At 38.3% G+C, this 12,152-nt stretch overlaps 1 protein-coding gene across 2 annotated transcripts in view; it reads left to right on the forward strand.

Moving 5' to 3' along the window:
* The window catches only part of NOD1 (nucleotide binding oligomerization domain containing 1), a 107,153-nt gene that overhangs the window by 20,497 nt on the left and 74,504 nt on the right, over window positions 1-12,152 (forward strand). The gene's annotated exons all lie outside the window — the stretch shown is intronic.

Raw genomic sequence — 12,152 nt, forward strand, 5'->3', positions numbered from 1 at the left:
TGGCTCCAGGGGTTGGGTGCCTACTTCCCACATGGGAGGTCCCAGGTTTGGTTCCTGACACCTCCTAAAAACAAGAAAACAAACAACAACCAACCAAACAAACAAAAAAACCCAACTCAGGAGAGCCAGGGTAGCTCAGTGGTTGAGTCCCGGCTTCCCGTGTACGAGGTCCCACGTTCAGTCCCTGGTGCCACAAAATAAATGAAATAAAATGAAACAAAACTTTGTATTCTGTTGCTGTTGGGTGCAGTGTTTTATACATATCAATTAAGACAACCCTATTAATCATTTTGTTCAGAGCTTCCATATTCTTTTGTTTTTTCGTTCTTCAGTTACTCTGAGTTTATTAAAGTCTCCCACTATGACTATATAGGTTTATCTGTTAATCTTTTTAGTTTTATCAGTTTTTGCTTTATATATTTTGAATGTGTGTTATTAGATGCATACAAATTGAAATTTTTATATCGTCCTGTAGAATTGACCATTACACCATTATGAAATGTTCCTCTACTTCTAATAATACTTTTTTATGAATTCTACTCTAATTTTAATATACCTATGCCTGCTCTCTTCTGATTAGTGTATACTTAGTATATCTTTTCTTACCCTTTTTGTTTTTGTTTTTCTAATTTTATTTTCCATATGACATACAAAACAATGTATTTGTAGAATATAAAAACATTTTTCTTGTAGAAAACCCCTTCTTGTTTTGGGTTTTGAATGAATCAATTTATATCCATTTATAAATATTCTAAATATTTAGAATAAATATTAATGATAGCTCAACTTTAATAGGCAAAATTTAAAATATATATATTTTTTTAGGTACCAGGACCAGGGATTGAACCTGGGACCTTGTATATGGAAAGCCAGCACTCAACCACTGCACGACATCTGCCCCCCCCCAAGTTGGTTTTTTTTGTGTTTTGTTTTTAGGAGGTCCCAGGGATCAAACCTGGGACCTCATATGTGGGAAGCAGGTACTCAATTGCATGAGCTTCATCTACTCCCCTCTTAAATACATTGATGACTTAAAAGAGCATAAGTTTTCAAATGAAAATTCAGTGTTTCCTCAGCCCTTTTCTGATATCCCTTTCTGTTCATGACAGAGATGCTTCATTTGAACTAACATCTACAACAAAAATATGACAAAACCTGGCAGAAAATTTATTAAATGACTGTTTCAAAGGCAATGGAGAGAAAGCCAATGGAGAGAAAGGCTTAAATGCTGTGAACCTTGAGAGAAGGGAAGCAGTGAAATGTGGGGGATTCATTTCTGCCTAACGTTCAAAGTCAAAATGGAGAAGTTCGTGAAGCAGTAGTAAATGGCAGGGAATAACTATAGCTTTCTTAAGGTGTGCACATGCCTTATCTAGTTAATGACAAGAATGAATTACAATTGAGTTTCTGTTCGTCCTTCCCTACTATCCAGCACAACCACAGCCAAGGGAATGGGCTTGGCAAGTAGTGGGAAGAGACATCCTGTTGAGCTTGATTCTGATTTGGCACCGTGAAGACATGCTTGGTGTGGGGTAAGGGATAGGCCCCCGTGAATCCGTATGGGTAAGTCAAGACCCCATGGAGGAGATGGAATTAGTGGGCTTAGCAGCATAGGAAGAGGCAGCAGTAAAAGAGTGTAGGGATGGATAGAGGCTCCAGTTCTTCCATGGATAAGGGAAAAACATTTTTAAAGGCTCTAACATTTTTTAAAAAATATCATTCATCAGGGAGTTCTCCCCTAAACTTATTCTCGATTAGATCCCCTTGTTTGACTTACTCACAATTTCCTCTATTGCTTCTTTTTTTTTTTTTTTTTTTAGTTAGAGAATTTGTGAGTTTACAAAACAATCATGCAAACCATGCAGGATTCCCATACTTTGCCCTTACACTCTTGCCTAGCATGTTATACTGTTGTGACACTTTGTTACAGATGATGAAAGAACATCATCATAATATTTCTGCTATAGTCCATAGCTTTTACTTGGTGTATTTTACCCACAAACCATCCTAGACTACCCTGTTCAGCCATAATCACATGTATAAGTCGTCAGCAGTGTTAGTTATACTCACTATGCTGTGATACCATCAACTCTTATCTATTTCCACACAGCTACAATTAACCTTATTAAACATTCTACTTACTTCCAGCATTATCCCTTTCTCCACCCACATTGTATCTCCTAGTAACCTATACTCTAGATTTTAACTCTGAGTTTATTCTTCCTATTTAGTTCATATTAGTGAGACCATACAATATTTGGCCTTTTGTGTCTGGCTTAACTCAACATAATGTCCTCAAGGTTCATCCATGTTGTCATATGTATCCCAACTTCATTTCTTCTTAACAGCTGGATAGTATTCCATCATATGTATATATCATGTTTTTTTTAATCCATTCATTGGTTGATGGACACTTGGGTTGTTTCCATCTTTTGGCAACTGTGAATAATGCCACTGTGAACATCAGTGTACAAATGTCTGTTTGTGATCTTACTTTCAGTTCTTCTGAATATATTCCTAGTAGCAAGATTGCCAGATCATATGGCAAATCTATAGTTAGCTTCCCGAAGAACTGAAAAACTGTCTTCCACAGATGCTGCACCATTTTACATTCCCACCAGCAATGAATAAGTGTTCCTATTTCTCTGCATCCTCTCCAGCCCTTGTTATTTTCTGTTGTTGTTGTTGTTGTTGTTTTAAATCGTCATTCTGTATGGCATGAAAAGATATCTCATTGTAGTTTTGATCTGCATTTCCCTGATAACTAGTGATGTTGAACATCTTTTCATGTGCTTTTTGGCCATTTGTATATTCTCTTTGGAAAAATGTCTATTCACGTCTTTTGCCTATTTTTAAAATTTGGTTGCTTGTCTTTTTATCATTGAGTTGTATGATCTCTTTATTTAACATGGAAATCAAACCCTTATCGGCTATGTGGTTTCTGAAAATTTTCTTCCATTGAGTATGCTGCATTTTCAACTTCTTAAAGAGTCATTTAAAGCACAAAAGTGTTTACTTTGAGGAGGTTCCATTTATCTATTTTTTCTTCATTGCTCATGCTTTGGGTGTAAGGATTAAGAAACCAGCACCTACCACAAGATGTTGAAGATGTTTCCCTACATTTTCTTCCAGGAGTTTTATGGTCCTAACTTTTATATTTAGGTCCTTGATCCATCTTGAGTTAATTTTTGTATAATGTGTGAGATAGGAGTCCTCTTCTTTTCTTTTGGCTTTGGATATCCAGTTCTCCCAGCACCATTTGTTGAAAAGACTGTTTTCTTACCCAGCTAGGTGAGCCTGTTATTTATCATTCTTGCGTAATTGCTCTATCTAGAACTTCTAGCACAATATTTGAATAGCAGTGGTGGTAGCATCCTTGTCTTGTTCCTGATCTCAGCTGGAAAGCTGTCAGTCGTTCACTGTTAAGTACAATGTTAGCTGTAGGTTTTTTATATATGCATTTTATGATGTTGAGTAAGTTTCCCGCTATTCCTGTCTTTCAATGTTTATATCAAGAAAGGATGCTGTATTGTTTATTACTGTGATGTATTAAACTGATTGATTTTCTTGTGTTGAACCACCCTGGGATAAAACGCACTTGATTGTGGTGTATAATTCTTTTAATGTGCTTTTGGATTTGGTTACCAAGTCTTTCATTGAGGACTTTTGCATCTATGTTCATTAGTGAGGCTGGTCAGTAATTTTCTTTCTTTTTTTGTTGTATCTCTATCTGGCTTTGGTATTAGAGTGAAGTTGGCTTCATAGAATGATTTTTAGTTGCATTCACTCCTGTTCAGTATTTTGGGAGAGTTTGAGCAAGATTGATATTGGATTGTCTTTGGTAAAATTCACCTGTGAAGCCATTTGATTCTGGGCTTTTCATTTTTGGGAGGTTTTTGATTGTTTCAATCTCTTGTGATTGGTTTGTTGAGATCTTCTGTTTCTTCTAGGGTCAGCATGGGTTGTTCATGTGTTTCTAGGAATTTTTCCATTTTGTCTGTGTTGTCTAGTTTGTTGGTGTGCAGTTGTTCGTAGTATCCTCTGTGTTCTCTTTTATTTCTTCAGGGTCAGTGGTAATGTCCCCCCTCATATTTCTGATTTTATTTATTTATGTCTTCTCTTTTTTCTTTATTAGTCAACTAAGGGTTTGACAATTTTGTTGATGTTCTCAAAGAACCAACTTTCAGTTTTGTTGATTCTAATTGTTTTTTGTTGGTGGTGTTGGTGTTCTCAATTTCATTTATTTCTGCTCTAATCTTTGTTATTTCTTTCCTTCTGCTTACTTTGGGTAGCTTTCGGTTCTTTTTCTGGTTTCTACAGGAGTGCAGTTGGGTCTTTGATTTTGGTTCTTCTTTTTTTTTTTTTAATGTAAGCATTAAGGGCTATAAATTTCCCTCTCAGCATGACCTTTGCTGTATCCCACAGGTTTTTGTTTGTTTTAGGAGGTACCAGGGATCAAACCCAGGATCTTATATATGGGAAGCAGGAATTCAACCATTGGAGCTATATCTGCTCCCCTACCCCATAGGTTTTGGATATTTTGTGTTCCCATTTTCATTTGTCTCAAGATATTTACTGGTTTTTCTTGCAATTTCTTCTTTGATCTGCAGATATTTGAGTATATTGTTTAATCTCCATATAGTTGTGAAGTTTCCCTTTTTCTTCCTGTTATTGATTTTCAGCTTTCTTCCATTATGATCAGAGAAGGTGCTTTGTATAATTTCAGTCTTTTTAAATTTATTAAGGTCTGTCTTGTGACCAACATGTGGCCTACGCTGGAGAAAGACCAGTGAACATGTAAGAAGAATGTATAGGGAAGCAGATGTGGCTCAACTGATAGAGCACCCATCTCCCATATGGAGGGTCCAAGGTTCAATCCCCAGGGCCTCCTGACCCATGTGGTGAGCTGGCCCATGTGCAGTGTTGCCGTGCGCAAGGAGTACTGTACCACGCAGGGGCATTCCTGCATAGGGATGCCCCACGTGCAAGGAGCATGTCCCGCAAGGAGAGCCGCCCTGTGTGAAGAAAGCGCAGCCCACTCAGGAGGGGTGCCACACACAGAGAGAGCTGGCACAGCAAGATGACACAACAAAAAAGAGACGCCGTTTCCCAGCGCCACTGGATAATGCAAATGGACACAGAGGAACACACAGTGAATGGACACAGAGAGCATACAACAGGGCGGGGGGGGGAAGGGAGAGAGAAAAAAGTAAAAAATAAATCTTTTAAAAAAAAGAAGACTGTATATCCTCCTGTTTTGGGGGTGTCATGTTCTATAAATGTTTTTTAGGTCTAGTTCATTCATCATATTATTCAAGCTCTATGTTTCCTTATTTCTCCTCTTTCCAGATGTTCTAGCCAATGAGGAGAATGGTATATTAAAGTCTTTAGCCATTTTTTAAAAAGATTTATTTATTTATTTCTCTCCCCTTCCCCTCCTCCCCGCCCCCACCGCCCCAGTTGTCTGTTCTCTGTGTCTGTTTGCTGCGTGTTCGTCTTTGTCTGCTTTTGTTGTTGTCAGCGGCATGTGAATCTGTGTTTCTTTTTGTTGCATCATCTTGTTGTGTCAGCTCTCTGTGTGCGAGATGCCATTCCTGGGCAGGCTGAACTTTCTTTCGTGCTGGGTGGCTCTCCTTAAGGGGTGCACTCCTTGCACGTGGGGCTCCCCTATGCAGACATCTGTTTCTCCCTGCAGTTTTACCAGTTTTGCCTCATGTATTTTGGGTCACCCAGGTTAGGTGCATAAATATTTATTATTGTTATATCTTCTTGGTGAATTGCCCCTTTTATTAATAAATAATGACCTTTTTCATCTCTTAAAACAGGTTTGTGTTTAAAATCTGTTTTGTCTCTCATTAGTATCACTACTCCAGATCTTTTTTGGTTACTACTTGTGTGGAATGTCTTTTCCAACCTCTCACTTTCAGCCTGACTGTGGCCTTGCATCTAAGGTGAATCTCTTGTAGATAGCATATAGATGACTCATTTTTTATCCATTCTATCAGTCAGTGTCTTTTGATTGGGGAGTTCACTCCATTAACATTCAGTGGTATTACCATAAAGACATTACTTACTTCATCCATTTTATCCTTTGACTTTCCATTGTCATATCATACTATTGTCTGTCTTTTTACCCTTTTAGTTACCCTTACCTATAATCTTCATTTCTACATTCTTCTCCATGCCTCTCACCCTTGTCTTTTCCTTTCAGGCTGTAGTACTCCCTTTTGTATCTCTTGTAAAACTGGTCTCTTGGTGATAAACTCTCAGTTTTTGTTAGTCTATGAAGATTTAAAAGTCACCCTCATTTTTGAAGGACAGTTTTGCTGGATAAAGAATTCTTGGCTGACAGTTTTTTTCTTTCAGTACCTTAAATATATGATACCACCACCTTCTCACCTCCATGGTTTCTGACGAGAGGTCAGCACTTAGTCTTATTGATCATTGCTTTTATGTGATGCATCGCTTTTCTCTTGCTGCTTTCAGAATCCTCTTTATCTCTGGCATTTGACATTCTCATTAGTAGGTGTCTCAGGGTAGTTCTGTTTGGATTTATTCTTTTGGCATGCATTATCCTTCTTGGATACTGATATTTATGTCTTTCATAAGGGTTGAGAAATTTTCAGTCATTATCACCTCAAATATTCCTTCTGCCCCTTTTCCATTCTCTTTTCCTTCTGGAACACCTGTAATATGTTTTTGTGTGTTTTGTGCTGTCATTCAGTTCTCCGAGACCCTGTTCCATTTTTTCCATTCTTTTCTCTTTCTGTTCTTCTGTCTTTTTAAGTTCAGATGCTCTGTCTTCTAATTCATTTATTCTGTCTCAGCTAGTTCAAGGCTGTTATTATAATTCTCTTATACAAGAGTTTTTAACCATTTTTGTTTCATGGACTCCTTACTAAGTCCAAGCTATATTGTGTGTTATTTAATAAATCACACCCATACCAACATGTCCCCACAAGAATAATGTTTTTTTGAATTTCATTTCAAGCTCATGGACCCATGGTTAAGAACTCCTTGCTCTAATGTATTTTTAATCTCATCCACTGTGTCTTTCATTCCCATAAGCGTTGCTCTTTTTGTTGCAAGCTTTCAAGTTGCTCTTTATGCTTACTCAGTGTCATTTTAATATCTTTTATCTCTTTAGCCATATTTTCCTTCAACTCCTTGAAATGATTTAGGATACCTTTGTGAATATAATTGTTTTAAATTTAAATTGTCTTAAATCTTGTGTCTCATCCTGATTTTTATTCCTTTGGCTGGGTCATGTATTCTTGTAATTAATGGCTTTTAATTTTTTTTCTGATTTCTAGGCATAATTATGTTGGTGATTTTACCCTGTTGGTCAATTCCTCTCTCTTGCATAGTAGTTTGTTTTTCATAGTTCTTCTTTGAATTTTGGCTCAACTTTTTCGAAAACTTTATGATTGCCCTGTTAAAGTTATCAAAACAGGGCCAGGACCCACTACAGGAGCCAGACCAGGTCCACAGGGGCTTAGGAATAGGGACTAAAGTACAAGCCTTTTCTTCCTTCCCTTTCTTGGCCTGCCAGCAGATGGAGCTCTTCAACAAACCTTTACACAGAAGGGGATCTTTCAACTACCACTGGTGGAGGGACTGAGCCTGTGATTTAAAGCAGGACCTTGTTCATAAAACTCCCTGAAGTGAAACCACATATAGCCCTTTGCCATACCCTCTCTCTTCCCAAGGAAGAATACATCCCTTATGCTCTCAGTTGACTGCTGAGTGTGGCCGGTTTCTTGGAGGCTATTATCTAGCAGATGAGGGGTGGGCATCTTTCCCAGCCATGGGCATAACTCATGATTTTCCTTTGACTCTGTCTCCAATCTCTTCTGGATGCTGTGCATGGCATTCTCCTAGTCTGCATTTTGTTTTTTGTGGGTTTTTTAAAGATATGTCTCCTTTATTTATTTTTTGTATTTCTTTTTTTTTCTTATTTATTTATTTTTAATGTTACATTAATAAAATATGAAGTCCCCATTTACCCCCCACCCCCCTTACCCCACTCCTCCCACATCAACAACCTCTTTCATTATCGTGACACATTCATTGCATTTGGTGAATACATTTTGGAGCACTGCTGCACCACATGGATAGTGGTTTACATTGTAGCTCACACTCTCCCCCAGTTCACCCAGTGGACCATGGCAGGACATGCAATGTCCAGCATCTGTCCCTGCAGTACTACCCAGGACAACTCCAAGTCCTGAAAATGCCCCCATATCATATCTCTTCTTCCCTCTCCTTACCCTCAGCAGCTACCATGGCCACTTTCTCCACATCAGTGCTATAATTTCTTCCATTACTAATCACAATAGTTCCATGGTAGAATATCAGTAAGTCCCCTCTAATCCATACTCTATTCCTCCAGCCTGTGGACCCTGGGATGGTTATGTCCACTCCCCCTTTATATCAAGAGGGGATTTAGATTCCACATGGATGATGGATTAATTCTCCTGCTTGCAGTTGTAGGCATTCTTGGCTTCCTGGTGTGGTGGTTGACCTTCACTTCCCTGTTTGCTGACTAGGGTAAGTCCAATAAGCCAGATGGTTGGAGTTGCAAGTCTGTTGAGGCTCAGGGCCTAGCTGTTGTGAACAGTCCAGAGATTCAGGTCTCCTCAGTATATACCAACCCCAGAGCCAACCACAGGTCTGGTAAAAGTAACAGAAGAGGCATGCGTAGAAAGGTCATATCTGAGTCCAACTCCATCACACTCAGGAACATAAACTCAAAAGAAGGGCCAACTGACATGGCACAAACTCCAGAGCCATCTGCCATGACCATAGAACTTGTGGGTCTCTGTAGCCCTCAGGAGAACCAGTACCTGGGCTTATATCTACTTTGGCTGTCTCTTAGACCCTACTGAGGCATGCATAAGCAATACCCCTCTGATGACCTCCCGACTCTTTTGGAGACTCATAGCCATATAAACTCATTTGTCCTTTCCATTTCCTCCTTTTATCCAAAGTCATACAGCAGTTTTTAACTCCTGATATTACATGTAGGCTGAGATATTCTGCTGGTCTGAGTTGACCTTTTTATTTAAGGTCTTTTTTCAGTAGCATCACCAGCTGGTGCTTGGTAGTAATCCCTCAGCACCAGGGAGGCTCATCCCTGGGAATCATGTCCCATGCTGGTGGGGAGGTAATGCATTTACATGCTGAGTTTGGCTTAGAGAGTGGCCACATTTGAGCAATGTGGAGGCTCTCAGGAGGTAATGCTTAGGCACTCTGCAGCTCTAGGCCTAGTTTATATTTCAGGCGTACAGGCACATAATTATAGCCATCAGGTCTATGTTTTGTAAGAATGCTGTGCCCTGCCTGAACTACTCTGATGCCATCTTCCTGGAACTCCCCCTTTTTGTTTATTAAATGCTGTCGTTTTATTTAATCTGTGTTTCTTTAAGCAGTATGTAGTATTTTCCAATTGAGTTATCAGCCTGCCAATCTTTGTTTTATAGTTGGAATACTTAATCCATTTATATTTCATTTAATTACTGATATTCTTGGGTTGAATTTATTTTCTACCTATCTTGTTTTGCTTGACCCACCTGTTTATTTTTGTTTTTTTGTTTTGCCTTCTTTTGGAACTGTATTAGTCAGAGAGGTACTGAAGCAAGGTACCAGAAATCTGTTGGGTTTTATAAAGGGTATTTATTTTGGGTAGAAGCTTACAGTTACCAGGTCATAAAGTATAAGTTACTTCCTTCACCGAAGTCTTTTGCAATGTGTTGAAGCAAGATGGCTGCTGACATCTGCATGGGTTCATGCTTCCTCTTCTTCTTAAGTCTATGTGGTCCCAGTTTCTTCCAATATCAGCTGTAGGCTGCGATAAGTCTTGTCTCTTTTCCAGGGCTCATTCCTCTCTGGGCTCAGCTGTGGTCAGCTGTACACTATCAGGCTCTCTCTCTTCCTAGGACCTCTGTGTGTCTATGGAGCCATCTCTATTCCTCTCTGTTCTTCACCTGTGTGTTTACTCTCCAGGGTTCCAGCCAAAACTCCAATGAACTTTTCTGTCCCCTTGGTGGGCAGGGACTCAACGTTCTACTGACGTGGCCCAATCAAAGCCCTAATCATAATTTAATCAAGTAAAAGTGAAACCTCTGAAGAAAATACAATCTAATACACCCAGAGGAACAGACCAGTTTACAAACATAGTCCAATATCTCTTTTTGGAATTCATAAATAATACCAAATTGCTAAATTATTGTGTATTCTTTTACATGGCAACGTTAGAGAGTAAAACCTGAATCCTTAAATTATTACTGTCTAATCTAAAGTAATACTTTTGCTTTTTACCAGCAGTGCTTCAACCTTAGAGTACTTTACTCCCTGCCACCTTTTATGTTATTGCTGTTGTGCATGTTAATTATACATATATTTTTAGACCCCAGAAGATTTTAATATTGTTTTATTTGGCCAATACACATTCATATTACTCCACATATTAACACTTTCTGTTGCTCTTCATTTTGTTTTATCTTGGGATCATTTTTCTTTTATGCAAAGAATTCTCTTTGGTATGTAGTGTAGGTCTGCTGGAAGCAAAGTCCCTCAATTTTTATTTATCTGGAAATGTTTTTATTTTGTCTTTACTTTAGAAAAATTTCTCCATTAAAGTATAATTTCATACAGTAAAATCCACACATTTTAAAGATATGATGACTTTTAACAGATCATGTGTGTATCACTATAAGATATAGAATATTTCTAACACCGAAGAAATTTCCCCTATTTGTTACAGCCAACCTTTCCCATACTCCCATCCATCCCAGCCCTAGGAAACAACTGATCTGATTTATAGACATGATTTTTAGGATCATATGAGTCATGGAACCATATAATATGTACTCTTTTGCCTCAGCATAATATTTCTGATATTCATTTATATTATATATCTTAAAATTTCATTCATATTTATTGTTCAGTAGTACTCTACTATATGAATATACCTCTTAGTTTATCCATTTACCTATTGATGAACATTTGGGTTGTTCCAGTTTTTGGCAGTTAAGAAAAATACTGCTGTCAACATTCTTGTATAAGTCTTTCTAAAATTTAATTTTCTTATTTTTTTCTTTATTAGAGAGGTTGTGGGTTTATGCAATCATGCATAAAATACAGGATTCCCGTATACTACCCCAGTACTAACAACTCGCAATGGTGTAGAACATTTGTTACAATTGAGGACAGCACATTTTTATGATTGACTTGTACAAGTCTTTCCATGAATATATGTGGAATAGTATGATATGTGTTTAACTTCATAAGAATCTTCCAGTTTTCCAAAATGCTTTACAAGTTTATATTACTCCCAGATATGTACGAGAGTTTCCATTGCACCACATGATTGCCAGACTTTTAAAACTTCAGACATTTTGATGTGTGTGTAGGAGTATCTTGTTGTGGTTTTAATTTACACTGCTCTGATGCCTCTCTTACTTGAAATGTGGCTGGTCCAAACTGAGATGTGCTGTAAGTGTAAAATACACACTGGATTTTAAAGGCTTACTATGAAAAAGATGATTGTGAAACACTTCATTAATAATCTTTACATTCATAACAAATTGAAAAATATTTACAATATACTGGGTTAAGTAAAAATAGTGTTAAAATCATTTTACCTGCTTGTGTTTAGTTTTATTTAATGTGGCTACTAGGAAACTTTAAATAACACATGTGGCTTGATTTTATTTCTATTGAATGATGCTGCTCTATAGCATTCAGGAATTCCTCTCTCCTTCTCTACAACTTTCTTCCTTTAAATGTTTGATGTCCTCCAATCCCCACTCCATTTTCGTCAGAGAAACCTCCCTGCATCTTCTCTTTGAGGCTTTGCAGACTTTACATTTTGTCCAGAAGGCCATTTACAAGATGGGACCTGGACACAGGTTTTCCTAAGGAGCCCGTAGTGAATTGACCCTGGGAGTCCTTTCCCTGGAAAGTAGACCTTTCTGAGGGTAGGCATAACGGAGGGCCAGAGAGAAGAGGAGGAGGTTGGGGGATGCTCACCTAAGTCCTTCAGCAACTTTAGGGGCTCCCTCCCTGCCAGCAAGCTTTATCCCCATTTGTCTTTGTCTTCAAGAGATGCCTTCAGGTAGTGACTCCTTCCCCCTCCCTCTTCAGTTTTC

The sequence above is a fragment of the Dasypus novemcinctus genome, chromosome 5, assembly GCF_030445035.2.
Source record: "Dasypus novemcinctus isolate mDasNov1 chromosome 5, mDasNov1.1.hap2, whole genome shotgun sequence".
Lineage (NCBI taxonomy): Eukaryota > Metazoa > Chordata > Mammalia > Cingulata > Dasypodidae > Dasypus > Dasypus novemcinctus.